This window comes from Somniosus microcephalus, chromosome 1, assembly GCF_052327205.1.
Source record: "Somniosus microcephalus isolate GS21.2 chromosome 1, FLI_Smic_1.0, whole genome shotgun sequence".
In the NCBI taxonomy this organism is placed as follows: Eukaryota; Metazoa; Chordata; class Chondrichthyes; order Squaliformes; family Somniosidae; genus Somniosus; species Somniosus microcephalus.
In genome coordinates, this window is record NC_140987.1 from 195851249 (window position 1) to 195872178 (window position 20930).

Sequence of the window (20930 nt, forward strand, 5' to 3'; positions counted from 1 at the left end):
CCTTCCCTTCCTCGACTTCTCCGTCTCCATCTCTGGGGATAGGTTATCGACCAATATTCACTACAAGCCCACTGACTCCCACAGCTACCTGGACTACTCTTCCTCCCACCCCGCTTCCTGTAAGGACTCTATTCCATTCTCCCAGTTTCTCCGTCTCCGCCGTATCTGCTCCGACGATGCCACCTTCCACACCAGTGCTTCAGACATGTCTTCCTTTTTCCGCAACCGAGGATTCCCCTCTACCATGGTTGACACTGCCCTCGACCGTGTCAGTTCTATCTCCCGCACTTCTGCCCTCACCCCTGCCCCTCCCTCCCGGAACCACGACAGGGTTCCCCTTGTCCTCACCTTTCACCCCACCAGCCTCCACATTCAACGGATCATCCTCCGGCATTTCCGCTACCTCCAAAGTGATCCCACCACCAAACGTATCTTCCCCTCCCCTCCCCTTTCAGCATTCCGCAGGGACCGCTCCCTCCGAGACACCCTAGTCCACTCCTCTATCACCCCAAACAGCCCTTCCCCTTCGCCTGGCACCTTCCCGTGCAAGCGGAGGAGATGTAACACCTGCCCCTATACCTCCCCCCTTCCCACTGTCCAGGGCCCCAAACACCCCTTCCAGGTGAAACAGCGATTTACTTGTACTTCTCGCAATCTAGTATACTGTATTCACTGCTCACGATGTGGTCTCCTCTACATTGGGGAGACCAAACGCAGATTGGGTGACCGCTTTGCGGAACACCTCCGTTCAGTCCGTAAGGGTGACCCCGAGCTTCCGGTCGCCTGTCATTTTAATTCACCGCTCCATTCCCACTCGGACCTCACCGTCCTTGGCCTCTTGTATTGTTCCACGGAAGCTCAACGTAAACTCGAGGAACAGCACCTCATCTTCCGATTAGGCAGTCTGCAGCCTTCCGGACTCAATATCGAGTTCAACAATTTCAGATCATAAGCTCGGCCCCCATTTCATTTTCTCTTGTAATTGTTCCACTCCTTTCCCCCCCCCCCCTTTCCTTTTGTTTCGCTCTCACACCTGGCAGCTATCCTTTGCCCTGCCAGTACACTTTACACCCAATCCCAGCCTATTACCATCTCGTCTAGCTTCTAATCTCTTTTACTTCTTTTGTTTCTTTTATTCTTTTGTCCGATCGCAGCCCTGCCTTCGATCTAGTTTCTTTTCTTTCCAGTTTTGAAGAAGGGTTCAACCCGAAACGTCAACTCAAATTTCTCTCCACGGATGTTGCCTGACCTGCTGAGTTTTTCCAGCATTTTCTGTTGTTATTTCACTTTAAGTACTGTTAGAAATGCCCGCCTCATGACCTATGCTGCTCCTAGTTTGTGGCTGAGTTCAGGAAGTGGCAGTAGCAATGCAGGTTGAGACCCAAATGGCGTTGGGGACCATGACAGTGTTATTTGTCCCCTATCTGCATACATTGATGAAGCTCACAATTGTTTCTGGTTTTAGGCATAACTGGCCAGAACAAAGTTGAAAATTAACTCCATTGCATCTAGAGGTGACAAAATTGTGCATAAGGGTTTCAGCTCGGGAGCAGGTCACTCGTACAGGGCCTTGGTGAGACCGCACCTTGAGTATTGTATGTAGTTTTGGTCTCCTTATCTGAGGAAGGATGTGCTTGCCATGGAAGGAGTGCAGCGAAGATTCACCAGGCTAATACCTGGGATGGCAGGAATGACGTACGAGGAGTGATTGGGTCGATTGGGCTTGTACTCACTGGAGTTTAGAAGATTGAGAGGGGATCTCATCGAAACCTATAAAATTCTGTCATGCCTGGATAGACTAGATGCAGGAAGGATGTTCCCGATGGCCAGGGAGTCCAGAACTAGGGGTCATAGTCTAAGGATAAGGGGTAAGCCATTTAGGACTGAGATGAGGAGGAATTTGTTCACCCAGAGAGTGGTGAACCTGTGGAGTTCTCTACCACAGAAGGCAGTGGATGTCAATTCATTAAATATATTCAAGAAGGAGTTGGATATATTTCTTAAGGCTAAAGGGATCAAGGGATATGGGGAGAAGGCATGGACAGGGTACTGAATTTGGATGATCAGCCATGATCTCATTGAATGGCGGAGCAGGCTCGAGGGGCCAAATGGTCTACTCCTGCTCCTACCTTCTATGTTTCTATGTTTCTATGTTACTCTCACCTAAGAGAACAACAGAGAAGCCGAAAATAAAAAATGTGAAAATTAAAAACAGTATAAACAATGGCCTAGAAACCGGATCACCCTGCGTCCATTTTCCAGGTGTAAAATGGGTGCCTATGTGTCCAATATGATGGCAGATTGCACGTGTCCATTCCGCGCCACCCACCATATTTGTTAGGGATCCTGCATAGGCATCCCGATAACATACTTGAAACTGCCATTAGGCCCATTACATATGCAAATCAGGGGTCTAATGCCTATCCCAGGCCCCTTTGCGAAACTGGACTACAAATGACCACAGCAGCCCAACCAACAGTTCTTAAAGGGACCAAGTTGGAGGCTGCCACCCAAAAGGTAAGCTTTAAGTTTTTTACTCACCTTGATGAAATTACGGTTTGCTGCCGGCTACCACTCACCCTCCTCCTGATTGAACACCCCCCACCCCCAGGTTGTACTCAGGGCCTCGGCCGGAGTCTGAGCCGGCCAATCTTTCTGCCCGTGACCTGTGAGCTGTCTTTGGATCCACAAATAGTCCCCGAAGCTTGCCTGTACTATACTAATGAGGCCGCCGGACCAGTTTACCATTAGGTGTGTGCAGCGTGCACTGCTCTGGGATTGTACACCGGTTCTGGCGTGATCCAATTTCTAGGCCAATATTTCAAAAAGATACTACCTCCTTTGTCCATCTTATTGTGTATTAATTTAATAATAATGGAAAATGTTGTGAAAAGGTATGAATGTATATAACTAAGATGTATTTTTGCTATACACGATATTCTATATTCTGTGTACTTTCTGAAACCAGAAATCATAACCGAGTTAAAAACAGAAAATACTGGAAATACACAGCAGGTCATTGCGCATCTGTAAAGAAAAAAAGACAGGTTAATTGAGATGTTGCACTGTAGCTGACCTACCCCTACATCACCAGATTTTACAACACTGTATAGTTGCAGAAAAAGGATAGGAGGCTGGAAATGATTATTGGTGATATTAGCAGACAAATGCTCAGCACTTAAACAGGTTAACACATCCATTAAAGCAACAGAGTGATGGTGTACACATGCGTTAAGCATTCATTTGTCAATATCATCAACAGTAATTTCTAGCCTATGGATGATGTTTACTTAAAATCTTTAGGTTGGTTCACATGATAAAATCAATTATTTATGTACATTTAAAAACAAGTTAAAATAAAAATAAATACAATTACAATTTAACTTTACACCATTAAAGACAGGTAACCTGTTATATTGGTACAATGTCTTATTATGCTTTTTTTATTCCACTTTTCATGCCTCTTATCACCATCTACAAATATTTGTAAGATTTGTGAATCCTAATATCCCAGAAAATGGACTTCTCTGTAATAATAATAGATTGCGCATTATTGCATGCAATTTGTTTTAATTACAATCAATTAACAATCCCATTTAATTCTAATTTTATTTTTTTGTTATTTATACTTGTAACTTCAGTGAAAACGGCACCAGAATGGGTGTAATCTGGTGTAAGATATCTATTGTCACACAATCAGCTTGTCTCTCTCAATATATGACAGCCAAAGTTGATGGCAGAAGGATTAGCATAAGATTTGCAAATCTTATTTTAATTAAGTAGATCATATTATTTAGAGTAATGTACTCCTAGTCTTGTGCTTAATTCTATAACACTCTGTCATCTGAAGTTGTTTAGTTAGTGTAAATATTAATGTTCATAATCTTCTTTACATCAAATTATCTCTTCAAATTACTAGTATAGATTATGTGTTGTAAAAAGATTGTTAAAATGTGATTATGCTTATTCAGATGAAGCTTGATAAACACAAAACTATTTGTATCCTTGGACCAGAATTGTGCTCAAATCCAGATTTTTAAAAAATACAGCTGAAAATGAACAAATTGTTCACTTCTGTGTCCCCTCACTAACAATGTCAAAGGTAACTCTTCTAAAAGGCGTTGGTACTTCCTCAGCAATGTATTGATTTCATTAAAGGCTAAATTCTGCTGAGTGAACAGACATCTCACAGTGTTTAAGTTATTCAAGTTGCTGTTTTCAGCTTTGGCATGGATTTCAGGTTACTGATATTTCACATGCAGCAACAAAATGCACCAGAATTGCACAGTACAAAATGCTGCAAGTGTTTCCTTTCAGAGACAGAAGTTCAAGGAAGCACTTAGTTGGAAATTAATATTTAAGTCATTGAGACCAGAATTACAAACATTTGAGGAGGGGCGAGGCGAAGGGGTACCTGGAAGAAGATTTAACATGAAGAATGTCCACAGAGTGCAGTATTATACTGGGGAGAATGGTGAAAGTAGGTGGGGATGTACTTGAGTGCAAGACTTAATAAAGTATGTGGTTGGGAAATTCGATACCACTAATACTGCACTGCGATGCGAAATATGCCCGTGCCGGTTCAAAAAGCGCAGGCAGTACATCAATTTGGTGCTGCCTGCTAATTTAAATGATTTTAGTACACGGCCCAGTGACTATCGCGCTGCTGACAGGCTGTGCACTCAGCAGGGGGCCCAAGGTCGCGTCACTGGAGCGACGCTGCCTTTCCTTAAAGCTAGGCTGTTAGTTTTCAAGGTAGTACCCAGCCCTTAAAGGTGAACTGAATTCTGCAAAAAAAATGAAAAATCATTTAAAACTAGGCAGTCTGCAGCTCTTAAAGCTGAACTGCCTTCTGCACCTAAAAAATGGTAAAAGTGCTTCAGCATAAACACAGGCCAGGGAAAGGGCACGCAGGATCTTGGATGCAGCACTCGAGCTTTATGCAGGGGGTCAACACTGTAAGAGCATTCCTCTACCCACAGTGGGCCAGGAGGCCCTCAAGAAAGAAAGATGTGGGACCAGATCACAGAGGCCATAACTGCCAGCAGAGTCATCCCTAGGACCTGGCTTCAGTACCCAAAGAAGTTTCATGACCCCAGTCAAGTGGTCAAGGTCAGTGAATGCATCTTCAAAAGCCATCTCCTACCAAGTGAACCATTAGCCTCACACACTGCTCAATGCACAACCCCCCCCCCCTCACCCAATCACTCATCTACCAACAATCTCAACCAAACACAAGGCACACCTCACATTCCTAGTTTCACCTCACCCCCTTGGAGGAGATGATGCTGGCCATTCTTGACAGGGGCATGGCTGAGCCCTTGGCCTGCAGCAGCGCTGAAAGGATACAACATGCCAGTATCCTCATATGTTATCCTCCTTCTCACATCCCACTTCTCCCTCATCCCACAATATCTTCTGATGTACAAGCTACACGTGGTGTAAGCATGCACCTTTTGTTTTCCTGCCCTCCCCTCACCACAACCCTACCCTTGTGCCTTGTTCATTTCAGACACCCAAGAAATCCAGCCTGCCCAGCCATAGTTGAACAAGAAGAGTGAGAGCAGAGTGAAGAAGAAAAAGAAGAAACGCCGTCACTCAATTTCACACTCCCAGCCACCAGCTCCTCGAGGTCATCCTGCAAGGCCATCTGCAGTCTCCCCCATCGAAAGTCAGTTGCCTTCCACCAGCCATGCTGCAGTCATTGGGGTAGAACTGTGTAACAGCACTGGAATAGGCAAAAGCACTCGCAAGACACTCACTAAGGGAACGCAGAAGAATAATTAGTTGATTTTTTAAAGTAATATTTGATGCATATATGTATAAATTTCGATTGGAAAGTTTGCTTTGTGGTGGCTTTTATTTCAGCATTGTGACCAAGAGGATGCTGTGATGGTCAGTAACAGAGAGAAGGTAAGGTGTGGGACAATGTTGAAAGGGGAATAGGGGTTGTGTTCACTGGTGCCACAGGCAGAGGATTCCATCCCAGATATCCTGGCCAGAAAGGGGCTGTCTGGATTGCCTCCTTCATTCCACTGCCTCCTCTTCTGCTTCTTCCTCTTCCCTCTGCGAACAGCTTATTCCCTTTGCTGCCTCTGCTTCATCTCCATGCGATGTTGCAGCCCAAGGGGGACTGCAACGAGAGCCCCCAGGACTTGGGAGCAAGTGGTGTTCTCAGAGGCCTTCCTTTAACATCCAAAGCCTTGCAAGCATCCAGCAGCATTCCCTGCACTCCCAGCACACTTTAACAGCTTTTAAATGTATCGCACCAAGCCACTATTCCAACAAAATGTAATAAACACAGTCCAAAAGCTAATATCAAAACTTACCTGAAAGAGTGTGTGTCCTTTTAAGAATCACTGGCAGCGTTTCTGTAGTACTGCTGCACACACATTCTTCCGTGCATGGTTTGGAGAGGGCTGTATCCAGAGCGGTGATGTTCAAAATCACAGGCGTGCGTCAATTCAGGAGTTGCACACCGATTGATGTCACGATCTACATACTTACATGTGGGAGGCAAGCGCAGGCAACAGCAGTGCTAATGACCTCCCCAAAATGGCGGCCGCTGTGTTCCGTGCCGGAAGCGGGTGGAAGCGAGGCTGTAGCCACTTTTTCAGTAAAAACAGTAGAAGTAGGCAGATTATTTGAGCTGAACTATGAACGCAGAGTTGAAGGACACAGACAAGCTCACCAGGACTAGATATAAAATGAATGACTCTTTTGCCTCAGAGGATTGGAAATGCAGAACCAACTGCAACCCAAGCAGTTAATGATGCCCCAATTAGCTCCTTCCTGTAAGGATTCATAGGCCAAGATGATCAAATTTTCCTTGGACACATGGGCCGCGATTTCATCAACCGAGGCGGGTTGGGGCGGCTGGGGTCGGTGTCACGGTCCCAGCCCGCTGCCTACTGCAGCCCGCACTCGCCAAGCGATTTTTCGTTGATTGGGCTTGTTAAGCCCACCCTGCGAGGTTCCTGGCCAATTAACAGGAAGCGGGTTTGATGACATCATTTGATGACGTGTCATCAGCCGGTTTCCTTAAAGGGGCCATGTCCAAATTGATCTTGACAGTTCTGCTGTCAGTGTTCTACAGCACTGAGGTGCTGCAAACACTGACAAGCACTGCACAGAGGTGCACGGCTGCACCCAGGCTCTCCCATGACTCCCTCCATATGCTTATGGAGGGAGTCACAGCACGCAGGGAGGTTCTCTTCCCTTCCTATGGGCGGAAGAGACCTCCTCAGGAGATCAATGCAGCCTGGTTGCATATTGCACAGGAGGGCAGAAGCAGGGATGTCGTCAGGAGGACCAAGCTGCAGTGGCGCAAACCTTTCAATGATCTGAGCAGATCAGGAAATGTTACTGCCAAACCACACTCAACCTCATCCTGCTGTGCCACTCATCACATCGACATCACTCTGCCTTCCCTACCCTACTCCTGCACATCTTCACTCACACCAACTTACCTTGCACCTCCACCCATCCCTCTCTATCTACATTATCACTTCCCCATCTCACTAGCCATCATTCACACTCACCCTCAACCTACTGCAAGCATACCAACTAACAACACACAAGGGTAGGCACCTGGGTGGTTTAGCCAATGTTCATGTGAAATTTCTGTTCATGTGTTGCCAAACATCGAAATCTATATTTTGAACACTTTACCTTATTGTACAGATCTGTGCTCACCTTTGGAAGTGTCTTAGTGAGTTCCCCCCCCACACCCACAGTGGTGATGAGTGTGAAAGAAATGGCTTGGACATTGTAGGGATGCTTTATAGTGCTGGTGTGGGGTGGTGTCAATCTGGCGCATCATGTGGCAGCCAGGGTGTACAGTGTCAAGTGAAGTAAATCTGGCCATGGCGATACCATCGCTGGCCTCCCAGGCAGCCACGTTGTCGGATGCTGATGTCCTGTGTCCTGTGCAGCATCAGGTGATTGCGGAAAAGGTTGGTATTGTTGTTGGTGATGTTGGTGTGCCTGGTGATGTTGGTGTTGAGGCTGATCGTGGAGGGATTCAGAGGACCAAGGTAAGATTTTTTTCAAGGGCATCAATGTTGCTGGAATAGATGGCTGCTGAAGTTGAGATGACAGAAGCAATCTGTCAATGATGAGAGAGCTTGCTCCAAGGAGGTGACAGTGGATAGAGAGTTTACTCCAAATAGTTCCAAACTGCATAAATTTCAAAAGTGTCTCCCAAGTCCTGAAGGCTCAGCCTTCTGACATTGGAAAGTGAACAGCTGCGAAATGGTAACTTTCATACCACTTTTGCAGCTGTCACCTATTCATAGCAATGGGGAGACATAGAGAACCTAAGCTACTTACCTGATGTGATCCCCGAACGACGTGAACCCCGTTCAAAAAGTGGGAAAATAGAAATAGGCTGGCAAAATAGTAGTTAACAAGTGTTTAACAAGCATTTAACTATCTTAAATGCCTCCCCCGCCGCTTGGTGTTGGGTCTGTTCTGAAATTGCAGACCCGACACTTTGAAAACTTACATGGAGGAGGGTTCGGAGTGGATTCCCAACCCGCTGTCAATCATTTCCAGTTTGGCAGCGGATCTGCCTCCGAACCAGCACTCTGACGCCGGCAAAGTTGCGGCCATAAACATATTTAGAATGGCTCATCCCTGTGGAATTTTAGGCTCCATAGGCTGGCCATCTTTGAGTCTTCAGTTCACGTTGATTCTGAAACAAACCTTAGTATTACAGTAGTAAAGCTACTCAGATATTATTACTTATTATAGTGTCAGTTTGGCTCAGTTGATAGCACTCTTACCTTTGAGTTAGAAGGTTGAAGTTTCAAGACCCACTCCATGATTTAAGTAAATAATTTCAGCGCAGTCTTTTGGATGAAACATTACCAGGAGGCTGGGGTGGATGTGTAAGATGCCGTGGTACTATTCAATGTCATGGACAACATGCTTCCCTCAATCAGCAGCATCAAAAAGATAATGGCCTGGAATTTGTGGTCAGCAATGAAGCAAAGGCGTTCGCCGCTGGCCCTGAAGAATTCTGCCCACAGAGATTTTGTGGGCAGCTTTCTTCAGGGCCTGCAGCGCAACTTCAGGATATATATCATGCGCATCTCGCGATCTCTGCGGCAAGACATTTTACCTTTTTTGATATGCAAGAGATTGTAGTGTTCTATAGTGGGGAATCCCTAACACGATCTGCTGTGATGTCAACAAGCTCTCTAAGCAACCAATCACAATGCAGAATTCTTACAGACAGGGAAGCAGGAAATGAGAACCTGCTTTAATCCTGACTTTATAAAAATGTTACAGAGAGCAAAACAAAGATTGGAGCTCTCACATGGGCTAAGGTAGAACCTAAAATAATTATGAACAAACGCTTAAAAAATATAGGGGGAAAAATTCAGTTGGTTTGCACCTCTTGTTATTGCCTTAAGAGGGCGCTAATGGGGCGCAAAACAACTAGCGCCCGTGCGCGGCGATGTTTGCGCCGCTCACAAAATTAACTAGACATTTTGCGGTGGCGGTAAACACTACTGCCACGATCTCCTGCGCCGGCAGATCGTGACGTCATTCGAGTGTGCAATGCCCTGGTAGCGCCTCGGACCGGATATTGAGTGGCGCCCCCTGTCTTACCACCTGCCGCTAGCAATGACAGGTTGAGGGGAGTGTTTTGCAGTCGGGAAGGGACTAATGGAGCGCTATGTAAAGGCGAACGCTTCCTGCCTTTTTTCTGTCGGCGAAATTTTTGCACCACGCATTCTGAGTGAGAGAGACTGCAGGAGATATTCAAAGCTGTGTTGAGGAGTTTTGAGTACTGAGCAGCACTTTGCAGGTTCTTTCTGATTTGATCTTCCTTGCATCGATTTAAAAGAGAATATGGGGGCTGCACAATGAGCTCTTTCCCTGGGTCTCTCCTTTGTTCTTTCCAGCAGATTTGATGTACAGGTCTCTCCAGGCTGAGATTCAAGGCTGCAATGAGGAGGGTGTGGATGGAGAGCAAGATCGACCCTCCCCTTTAAGAACTGGCCGGTGCCAGTGTACCTGTGTTCCATTGCTGACTGACATCAAATGAGCTTCGCCAGCGCTCTGAGGTAGAGCCTCGCTCCTCAGCCTTTGCGCCTTAAGACAGGTGTGTAGCGCCTGATTTAGCGCTCCAATCACCTCCAGGGGTGATAAAAGCCAAGTTTGCAGTTGGAGGCGATAATTAGCACCAGGCGCTAATCTTTGCGCCCAGCCGATAATTGCGCCACAAATGGGGCGATACTGAATTTCTCTCCCATAATTTTTTTAAAGATCCTTAAAAATTTAATTTTTATTATAATGGAGAAATTTGATACTCCACAAAATTTAAATTAGTTTTTCAGGGACATAACATTTGTTTAGTAGGCAATACACTGTTAAAACAACAGTTACATCTAATCCAAAAAGGCCTACCATGGGGTATTTAACAGCAATATTACCGCAGAAAAGGCCAGGTGGGGGTGGGAAATTCGGTGGCGCCCCCTGTGGGCCGCTAACTTCACCAAGGCGCTACTTTTAGCGCATCGAAAACTTTGGCGCCCCTGCATCATAAATTCAGTGGTAGTGCCCCAAGCAGGAGGTGAGGCGCTACTGGAAGCGCCACCCCTCCTTCCTGGGGTGCTACCAGTGAATATCGCAGCACTACATGCAACAACGCCACACGCATTGGCACGTAGCATTGCGGTATTGCAGGCCTTTCTCCCCTGATTAAAGGGGAGGGGCATAGCGCTGCATGCAGCGGGGCCCTGCTGGACCACTGGGGAGCGGGGTGCCGGGAAAGCAGCCCGGCACTCCTCTTGATCATGGTAGCACCCCGAATAAATGAGGGAAAGGGGGCAGGTGCTGGCAGGCGGCCAGAAATAAAATGGCTGCCCGTCACCTGCCTCTTTAAATACCACCGCCGCGGCTGCAAAAACGCCACCCTTACCCTGTCGGACATATCGTCCGGTGATCGGTCAGGGGGCACTGCCAAAGTTTGAGGCCGGGGCGTGAGTGGGGTGCTGCGCACTGCAATGACGTCATTGCCAGAGGCGCAGCGCCGCAGGCCGCTACCAGCTACCGCCGCCACAAACCTCTCTGAATTTCGTGGGAGGTGTTATCGGCGCCGCGCCCGGGCACTGAGGGCACTAACGGAAGGCGCAAAGCAACCCAATTTTTCCCCCATGTTTTTGTCAGTTTCACGGATTTCACTGATTACACTGATTGCCAGCTATAGGGAGGTGATGCGGGGGGGAAGAGCAACAGCGCAGCCTATTTCGGTGCAGTGAATGACTGACCGCAACTTCAGGATTGCCACGTTTAGATGCGCATGCGCTACATCCTGAAGTTACGCTCAGTTTCAAAGGGGTCCGTCTGTTCACCATTATTACCCACCGCCCATTATCTGGTCATTTGTTAATTTGCTGTTTCCAGGATCTTGCTGCGTGCTGCTACATTTGCCTACCTAAAAACACGGAAGTAATTAATTGGCTGTGAAGCTCTTTGGACATCCTGAGGATGTAAAAGTCTGATATATAAATAAAAATTATTATCTTTCTTTACATTGCTGAGGAAGTGCTTCATCGTTGAAGGTCTGTCCTTCGGATGAGACATTATTCTCTTTTTGTCTATTTTAACTTTTATTTGACATTATTAATTACTCTAGTTGACTTGTTTATTTTAATGTTTTTGTCTCACATGTTCTGCTGTACTTCCTCCATCCTCTCCTCTGAATCCAGCTCTGTAACACCCAAGTTAAAAAAAGTTCCCGTAATGACCAAAAAGAATTCTAAAGAACAATGTTTTAACCCAAGCTGGGGACTAAATGCCACAGTTTAACCTGGTTGCATTACTGGAAACCCAGTCAAACCATTATGTTAAAATCAAGCTGTCAGACAGAACTCTGAATTGCCCTAAGGCCCGATGAGATAACTCAGTAGCAGCATGGGCACTACTGAGCAAATTACATCATCCTTAGTGCTCAAGGGTTAAAAGTCAAGGAGCTTGGGAAACTTATATGCTTACATCAGCATTTTCCATTCACATGGGCTCCATGTCGCAGCAGCGAATGGAAATCAGTTCTGTACAGATAGTCTACAGTTTGTTACAATGCAGTTAACACTTTGAGAAATTCAGATCGGGTGGTAACAGTGGTCTGAGCTCAAATAGTGTCATTATCATCTCAAACATATGGCATGTTAAATCCTCAAAGCCCATTGTAACCTGTGTTATTCTATATAGCATGTCCAATTGGAGCTCATGTGGAGGCAGGACACCGTATTTTTAACGAGATGAGTATTTTTGCAGTCAGTTGTTATTGACAATAGATGATAGGCTTCTGGAATTGAATCATGTGATTTGAACTGAAATGATAGCAGGTTCCATTTCAATATGTACCCTGCATATATAATCATGAAACTCCATGCTAGGCTCAGAATTATACTGAAGTTATGTACACATTTGTCACAGGTTGACCATGATGTTGCAACAGTACATGGGTGAATTTGATACGGAATGTTGCATATTGTGGCACACTTTTTAACAAACTCAAGAATTGTGGTCCACACCCAAACACAGCTGACAAATCTGCACACCTTCTTGAAATCAGGTCAAAGGCCCTGTGAGTTTTTAAGTGTGCATGGCAAATCTGATGGGATTTTACACAGTGCTTGAAGGGTTGCATTAAGGTCAGTAAAACAATTTATGCCCGGAACTACCATGACAGCATTAGTAACACATTGTGACCCCTCACCTCAGGTGATAGAGTACACAGGTCAAAATCAACAATACATACTTATAGCCGATCATGGCAGTCAGTTATTGATCTGTGGAGAAAAAACTTTGCAAGAAAACATTGCTCTGAATTACAAACATGCATTCTCCCGAGACCTAGCTTTCTCCCCTGGAAGTGAAAAACCAAGGCGTGAGTTCAGCCAGTGTTTAATATCAAGTGAATGTGGTGTTTAATCAATACTATTCTGCCTTTGTTCCATGATGTGGAAAGCAGTGTCTATTCATTCAGCAAAGGTTAATGCCAGGGGTCAAGTGATTTCACACTCTCTGTGGGATCCAGAACAGTTCAGCGGTTCAGATGTCTTGGACAATGATGACTCAGTTGGACTGATTTATTACTTCTCCAAGACCCTGCTTGCACTGAAGTGCTACCTTATGGTAATACCTCAAAATATAGGACTGATAAAGACAGAGGTAGTAATTACCCACAATTTTGGACTGTGTCTTTATGCCTACCACTTGCTTTTCAGCCAGCTTTCAGCCAGAAGGGAGCTAGCAGAAGACAGAATGGCCTTATGCTACATTCTAAATAACAACATCAGGAAAAATTTCATTATTTGCAACAGCATGCATTTAATATCATAAATTGGTTAATATTTTCTACTGTGATAGTGTTCATGAGTTTTTTTAAAAACTGAATACAAATCTAAGTTTACTTTTGATACAAGCAACAAAAATACCTTGTGAGGAATTAATTCGATGGTTCATCACAGCAACATTATAATTTATAATCCTGCTGTCCCGAACACATTGTAAGATGATGAATAGAATAATAAATAATTGATGAGATAAAATAAATTCAGCAAATTTGAAGGGAAACATCCCATTGTAATGTGTGGGAGGGCATTTTGTAACCACATATTAATTTAGTACTGCTGCTTAGATTTGCAAGATCTTTTTCATTCCATTTACATTTTAGCGCTTTTTCATTTGTTCTTCCAAGAATACGTTTTCAGGTAAAATACAGAAATATAATGTTACAAATTCTGAAATTTGTGCTAGTTTTTTAAAAAATGTAGCTGTATTCTGCCAAACAAGGGTTAAAAAGATGATGGTGTCTTTCCTTTCAATTTCAAAGGGTTTTAGTTGTTTCTATTCTTATGAGTTAGATTAGTGTGCTAAGTATCAATGCTAGGCCCTGCGACTTGCAGCTGTTGATGGAATAGGCCTGTGTAAATTGGTCCCTGACATTCTATTCAGTATCAGAAATTGTTTGTATAAATTTCATCAAAGTGTAACATTAATCTCCAATATAGTTTCACTGAGGTAAGAATTCCTCTGGTTTCTATGTATAACAACATGATAACTGCCTTGGTGAAGCTTTTGGGGTAGATTTTCATCTTCACTGCGTGTGTAGTGAAGATGAAAATCTATCCTTTCCTCTTTCTGCACTTTCCAGCAGAATTGTAAACTTGCTCTAAAAGCACGTGAAAGAATTTCCGCAGGGGTTGCTCACTCTCCCGTCATTTTTCAAGGGTTGCCACCGATCTCCTGCAGAATTTACTGGCTAATGTGTTTATAATTTTACCAGAAATACTACATAGAGAAGATCTTTACAAATGCATTTTCAATGTTACAACACTTAATGATCAGAGCAATTATGGTTGCATGTTAAGACTGGCTAACTGGTACACATGAAAATCTTTGTGGACTGTGCTAAAGTTATTAAATGTTATTCGATTGTATTTTGATTGGTAATATCTTTAAAATCCATCTACTTTCCTTCTTCAACAGAAATTAAGTGGATAAGCGTAGAATCTATCTTCTGTTCTATAGTTTTTGTTGAATTCTGAGGGCTGTTTAAGCAGAGCTTTGTGGGCAATTGGTTTATGCCTTACATGTGAAACTCCCTACCTGAGTGATACAGTCTGAGATGACATTCAGTTTCCAAAAGGACAAGAAGTCTGCACTATGAACATTTACTGTGCCACTTTTGAGAGCTATGCTTTATTGCAGGAGACTGTTTTCATTCCAAGAGTCTACTAGCTGTTAGAAAAGGGCTGGAATGAGCTCTGATAAACAGTATGCTATAAATTCCAGTTGTCTTGTGCCACACCGTTAGTCTAAGTTGCGGTATTTTATAAATAAATTTGTTTAGTCATTTTAGCCTGTCGAGTCTCTGGTCTGTGTTAATAGTTCTGTCTGGGTGAACATGGGAGCCTAGCATGGCGCTATGCTTAAACCAATTGCAGTACCACAATTGGGATAATTCAGAATTCCTCAGTCCACACCACTGTGTGGACAGATAATGAAAAGAAACAGATTTCAAATTGTAAGGAAACGATTACCAGGCTGTTAAACAAGAAAATCAAGCAAAATAACCCAAAACTCTAACAATTATGAATACATTTGTAAATAATTCATTAAATAAAATAAATTCAGCAAATTTAACTGGAAACATTCCATCATAATGTGCAGGAGACATTTTGTAAATTGGATTAAAAAGTCACTGTTAATAGGTTTAGTTAATATAAATTACAACTGCATGTTATTTTAAAATAAACTGATTGAAATAGCCAGGTTCTTAAGAGAAATCCTTTTATCTTTTTGAAATCCCTACATGGTGAACCAATCTTTCCCAACTGGGAGCTTCTTATTAACATCTGTCCTGTGGGATATCTCACCCAGTATCTCACAGATACCTCAGAGAACTGACATTGAGGAGGGGGAGGGGTAATTTCCTCTGCAATCTCACCCCATTTTAGGCACGATCGTGGTGTGAACGACTGGAGCCGGGTGCAGGCAGCTTTATTGTGCTTCCAACCTATGCTTGATGTTTACATTAGGTGTAATATGTGGCAAAAATTATTCCATTACTAGTTCTGGCATCCTTACTTTGTTGAAGATGAAAAAAACAAGTGTATATTTTTTAAATCGCCACATTTTGTTTAACTTAAAGCAAAAGGAGCTTTGCATCAGGCGCATATGAGGCTGATACAAATCTGCTACTTTGCATTTCGAGTCAATTCTGTGGTCAAGTGGTGACTCTGAGGGGGAGAAATTCAGTTGTTAGTGCCACCCGTTAGCGCCTTAAGAGGGCGATAAGTGGGGCGCAATGTGGCTAGTGCCCGGGCGCGGTGAGACCTGCGCCTCTCGCGAAATTGAGCAAACATTTTGCGGCAGCGCAAAACCGCAACACCCGCTCAGCTGCGCGCGCAGATCCTGACGTCATTTCATGGTGCAATGCCCTTGGGGCGCCCCGAACCGGAACTTCAGTGGCGCCCCCCTCCTTTCCGCCTGGCGCTCCCAGCGACTGGTTGACTGGCATGGTTCCCAGTCACTGTGGTGCTGGCGGGGCGCTATTTAAAGGGGGCTCTTCCTGGCTTCTTTGTGGTAGCCATTTTTGGACCACTCCTTCTGTGAGAGAGAGAGAGATTTGCAGAGAGACAAAGGGAGAGAGCTTTCTGCATTGAGTCAGCGCTCGCAGAGGTACTTCTGGCTTCGGCCCAGAACTTTGTAGTTGGTTTGATTTTTCACTGGCATAACCTTGAGTGGCCACATACTATGGGGGCTGCAATGGGTGGAAACGTTGGGTTTCTCCATTGCATTGAGAGGGCTCAGAGATGCCGAGAGAGAGTGCCAATCATGGCCAGATGGAGGAGGGCCAACAGGCGTCGGCACAGGAGGTCTTACCCTCCCAGGGTATTCTGCCAACAGTTCTCATACCTCAACATGTCTGAGGAGCAGTGTTTTCGGAGGCTTCGATTCAGCAGGGAGGTGGTCACTGAGCTCTGCCACCTGCTTCAGCCAGATCTGCAGCCTCAACTGAGGAGCAGGACATCTCTGTCGGTGCCAGTGAAGGTGACAGTGGCTCTCAACTTCTATGCCACCGGCTCCTTCCAATCCGCTACTGGGGACATTGCCAATGTCTCCCAGTTCACAGTGCATTGCTGCATCCTCCAAGTCACGAATGCCCTCTTTAAAAGGAGACGTCAGTACATTTCCTTCCCCATGACCCTGGGTAAGCAGCAAGAGCGCGCAATGGGATTTGCAAGAATAGCGGGCTTCCCCATGGTCCAGGGCGCCATTGACTGCACGCATGTGGCTTTGCGGGCGCCGCAAGAAAATGCCGAGGATTACCGCAACCGGAAGGGGTTCTATTCGTTGAACGTCCAGTTGGTGTGTGACCACAGACAGCTGATACTAGCTGTCAATGCCCGCTTTCCAGGCAGCAGCCACAACGCCTTCATCCTGCGCCAGACTTCTGTGGCAGACCTTTTCAAAGCCCCGGCTCACCCAGGAAGCTGGCTTCTCGGGGACAAGGGCTATCCTCTGTGCAACTGGCTGATGACCCCGCTCCATGCGCCCAGCACCCCTGCTGAAGAACGATACAATGAGAGCCATCAAGCGACCAGGAACATCATTGAGCACACAATCGGCATGCTAAAGCAATGTTTCCGCCGTCTGGACCATTCCGGGGGAGCCCTTCAGTACTCACCTGAGCGAGTCTCCCATTTCGTTGTAGTGTGCTGCATGCTGCATAACCTGGCAATCCTCAGGACTCAGCCACTGCCAGCAGACATTGGAGCACCAGCAGAGGAGGAGGAGGAAGAGGAGGAGGAGCAACAGGATAGGAAGGAGGCACAAAGTGCAAGGGCCGTCCGTCAGCAGCTTATTGCAAGTCGGTTCTAGGCCCCCTCTGAGGGAATGGCTTGTGCCATTGAAAGAACATGAATGGAACCATTCTGCAACCCCTGAGCCGGTCAAGGCAACAAATAGTTCAAAGAGCAAACATGCAAATTCTGAATAAAGACACTTCTTTATTTAACAAACTGTGTGCCCTTCCCGCATGACAAAGTAATAGAGAGAAACCCCCCAAAAAACAGTCAGACACATAACTGGCTCTCACAACTAGGAGACAATGAACAAAAGAGTAAACAAAAAATGACCACGATCCTCAGCCTTCACTAAAAAAATTAACAGCATTTTGCCACACCTCCTACTTTTTGCCCTTCGAGGGTGATCTGCTTCGCTTGTGAGACTGGCCCCTTCCCACCCTGCAGCTCCACCGCACTGGGACCCCAGTGGCTGCAGCAAGGCTGGGGGAAGGCTGCTGAGTGTCAGAAACTGAGTCGGCAAATGCCCTTGAGGTACAGCCTGGACCAGCTCTGGGCCTGGAGGGCCCGGCTGCTGACTGCTCCAACTCTGCATGGGCAGCAGCAGTCTGTCCTACAGGTGGTGGCAGTTGCAGTGGAGAAGTGACAGTGTTGGCAGCAGGAATGCTGCCATCCTGACAGAGGACAGCCACACCCTGGTCGGATGACACACTGGCACTCCCACGGGGCAGCACAGCAGCATGCGGAGCAATCTGCTGAAGCACAGACTGCTGGCCTGCTGTGGCACGGCGAGGGCCCCGGCGATTCATGCCTGATCCAGTGAGGGTGGCAGCAGTCAGTGCTCATGTGACCTCAATCTGCGTCTGCATCAGACCAGCCACTGACTGCATTGCACCACTAAGCGCTTGCGTGGAAGCTGCCCGTGCTGCCAGTGCTGCACCGAAGTCCTGGACACTCCTTGCCAGTAACTCAATGGATTTGGGCATCCTTGCCACTGCAGCCATGAGCTCAGTGTGCCTCCGCTCCGCCTGGGCGCCCATTTCAGCGAGGAGCCGCACCTCTTCTGCGCTCACTGTAGCAGTACTGGAGGCCAGACTCTCCCTCCGGGGAGAAGGCCGCCGAGCTTCCCTACCCCCCCCGCATTGCTGCAGCCCACTGGGCCCCGGAGCTTCACCCTCCTCAGACCCTTCCCCCCTGCTCCCCTTCAGGGAAGACGTCTCCCCATTATGGCCATGGGCTGCCTCGGCTGAGGGTGGCACTGATGGTCTGGCTTCCTCTTCCTTCTCGCCTTCAGAATCACTCACAGTGGCAGCTTGAGGGCCCGCCTCCTCACCTGGTGATTCAGCATCTGAAAGCAGGGAAGTACAAGAGTTGCTTTAGCATGAGGACAGGGCGGCAGCGAGGGAGGCATGAGTGTTGCAATGCACTGTATTGGTTCGATAGTGGCAAAGGATGCTGGTGTGAGGCACAAGTGGAAGAAGAGAAGTCAAAAAGGTGATGACCTTACCATTGCTGTCCAGAACGGGGTCAGCATCTCCAGTGGCGACGGGGCCAATCATCCGGCCTGCCATAATCCGCTGGACTCGCTGCTCCAGATCGCTGAGGTCTTTGAAGGTGAGGCGGGCCTTCTCGGTCTGTTGCTGTTGCCTCCTGTTATGGGCCAGCTTGCCCTGCAAGAGAAAGGATGGGCTCTGAGTACAGTGTGAAGCCCTGATCTTGGCTGCACTGCCTCCCCTGGTGGAATAGCCCTTACAGTGTGAAGCCCTGATCTTGGCCGCACTGCCTCCCATGGTGGAATAGCCCTTACAGTGTGAAGCCCTGATCTTGGCTGCACTGCCTCCCATGGTCGAATAGCCCTTACAGTGTGAAGCCCTGATCTTGGCTGCACTGCCTCCCATGGTCGAATAGCCCTTACAGTGTGTAAAGTGCTGAATGTGCGTGTGAGTTTCACGAAAGGCCCATAGGTGTTGGATGAGGGCTGGGCATTGGGGCTTTCAGGACTCTTTGGCCATAAAGTGAGGTGCACATGCAGGGATGAAGAGGATACTGAAAAGGGTACTTACCCTGACGACCCGAGTGAGGTCGTTGAACTTCTTCCTGCATTGCACAGGGGTCCTAGGCACCATGCTGCTGGAGGTCACTCTGTGAGCCACCTCCCTCCAAGCTTTGCGATAGTCATTGGGCAGTGGCCTCCTGCCACTGTCCAGAAACAGGATAGATCACCTGCGCTCCATTGCGCCAACCAGAACCTGCAGGGCCCCCTCACTGAACCGCTGCGCTCGCTCCCTGGCCCTCTCCATGGTCCTAGGCATTAGAATGTGGCAGCAGGTCCAGGCCGAGAATCAGGGCTCCGATGCGCAGGGTGTGGCTGCAATCCAAGATCGAACCTCCCCTTTAAGAGCTGACCGGCGCCAGCATGTCTGCGTGCAATCGCTAACTGGCCGCACCTGCGCTGCGCCCGCCCTCGGTGGTAGCGCCTCGCTTCTCCGGCTTAGCGCCTTAGGACAGTCATGCAGCGCCTGTTTTAGCGCTCCAAGCACCTCCTGGGGCGAAGCAGGTCAATTTAGCAGTAGGTGGCGATAATTTGCGCCGGGCGCTAAATTTCGCGCCCGCTCAAGTATAACGCCCCAAACGTGGCGATACTGAATTTCTCCCCCTGAGTGTTTATATTCCAAAATCCAATTTGATTTAATAACTTTGAACTATTATACTGGACCAGTTGTGGTGATTTTGCTGCAAATTCACAACAAATACAAATTTGCAACACATGTATAAATTGGCCACAAAAATCCCAACAACAGAGATGCAATCGTTGTAACTTATTTAATGAGATGAATCCTTTACCCTGCCATATTGTTTACTCTATGAAGCCATAAGAAATAGATTTGGTGACCATTTTCCATTTTTCGAATGACAGGTTATGTGGGTGTAGGATTAGCATGAGCATACAACTTTCTCGACAGATAACAAAGAAAACTTATTGCTGGGCAACTCTTCTCAATCACAGACTATTCCTCTAGGAGACACCTTAAATATTTGAATGCATCTATTTTTGAGTCTGAAGTAGGCAACAGTTGACAGAGTCAAAGAATTATGGGAGTTCCAAAGCAAAGTCATTGAAGCGGCTAAGAGCATGGCTGCTAAAAGTCAGTGAAATCTTGATATTCAGACTCGTGGACGATCAGAGCTTCTCATTTGTTTGAACTAGGAAAGTAATTTTGCTCCTTTTTATATAGCAATTGTTGTTCTCTTCAAACTAACACAATAGAAGATTGAAAGATTCATGATCACATCTGTTATACATTCTGGAGGGATCAAGAGTATGCTATGAATTGGAGTCATGTGTTGGGTCAATCTACAAGCAAATTTTAGCATAGCTTTGTAACCTTTCAGGGAGTTCTGATGCAGGCTCAATTACTGAACAGTCAATAAACAAGACAGCAAACCAAGTTACTGACCAACCATTACCCTATTCTGCCTTTCAGTAGTAAGTCAATATCTGATTGTCAATACAAAACTCTCAAAAATTACAATTACATACTCAATGGACTCAACAACTTAGTGATGAATGACACTAATACAAAAGCAAAATACTGC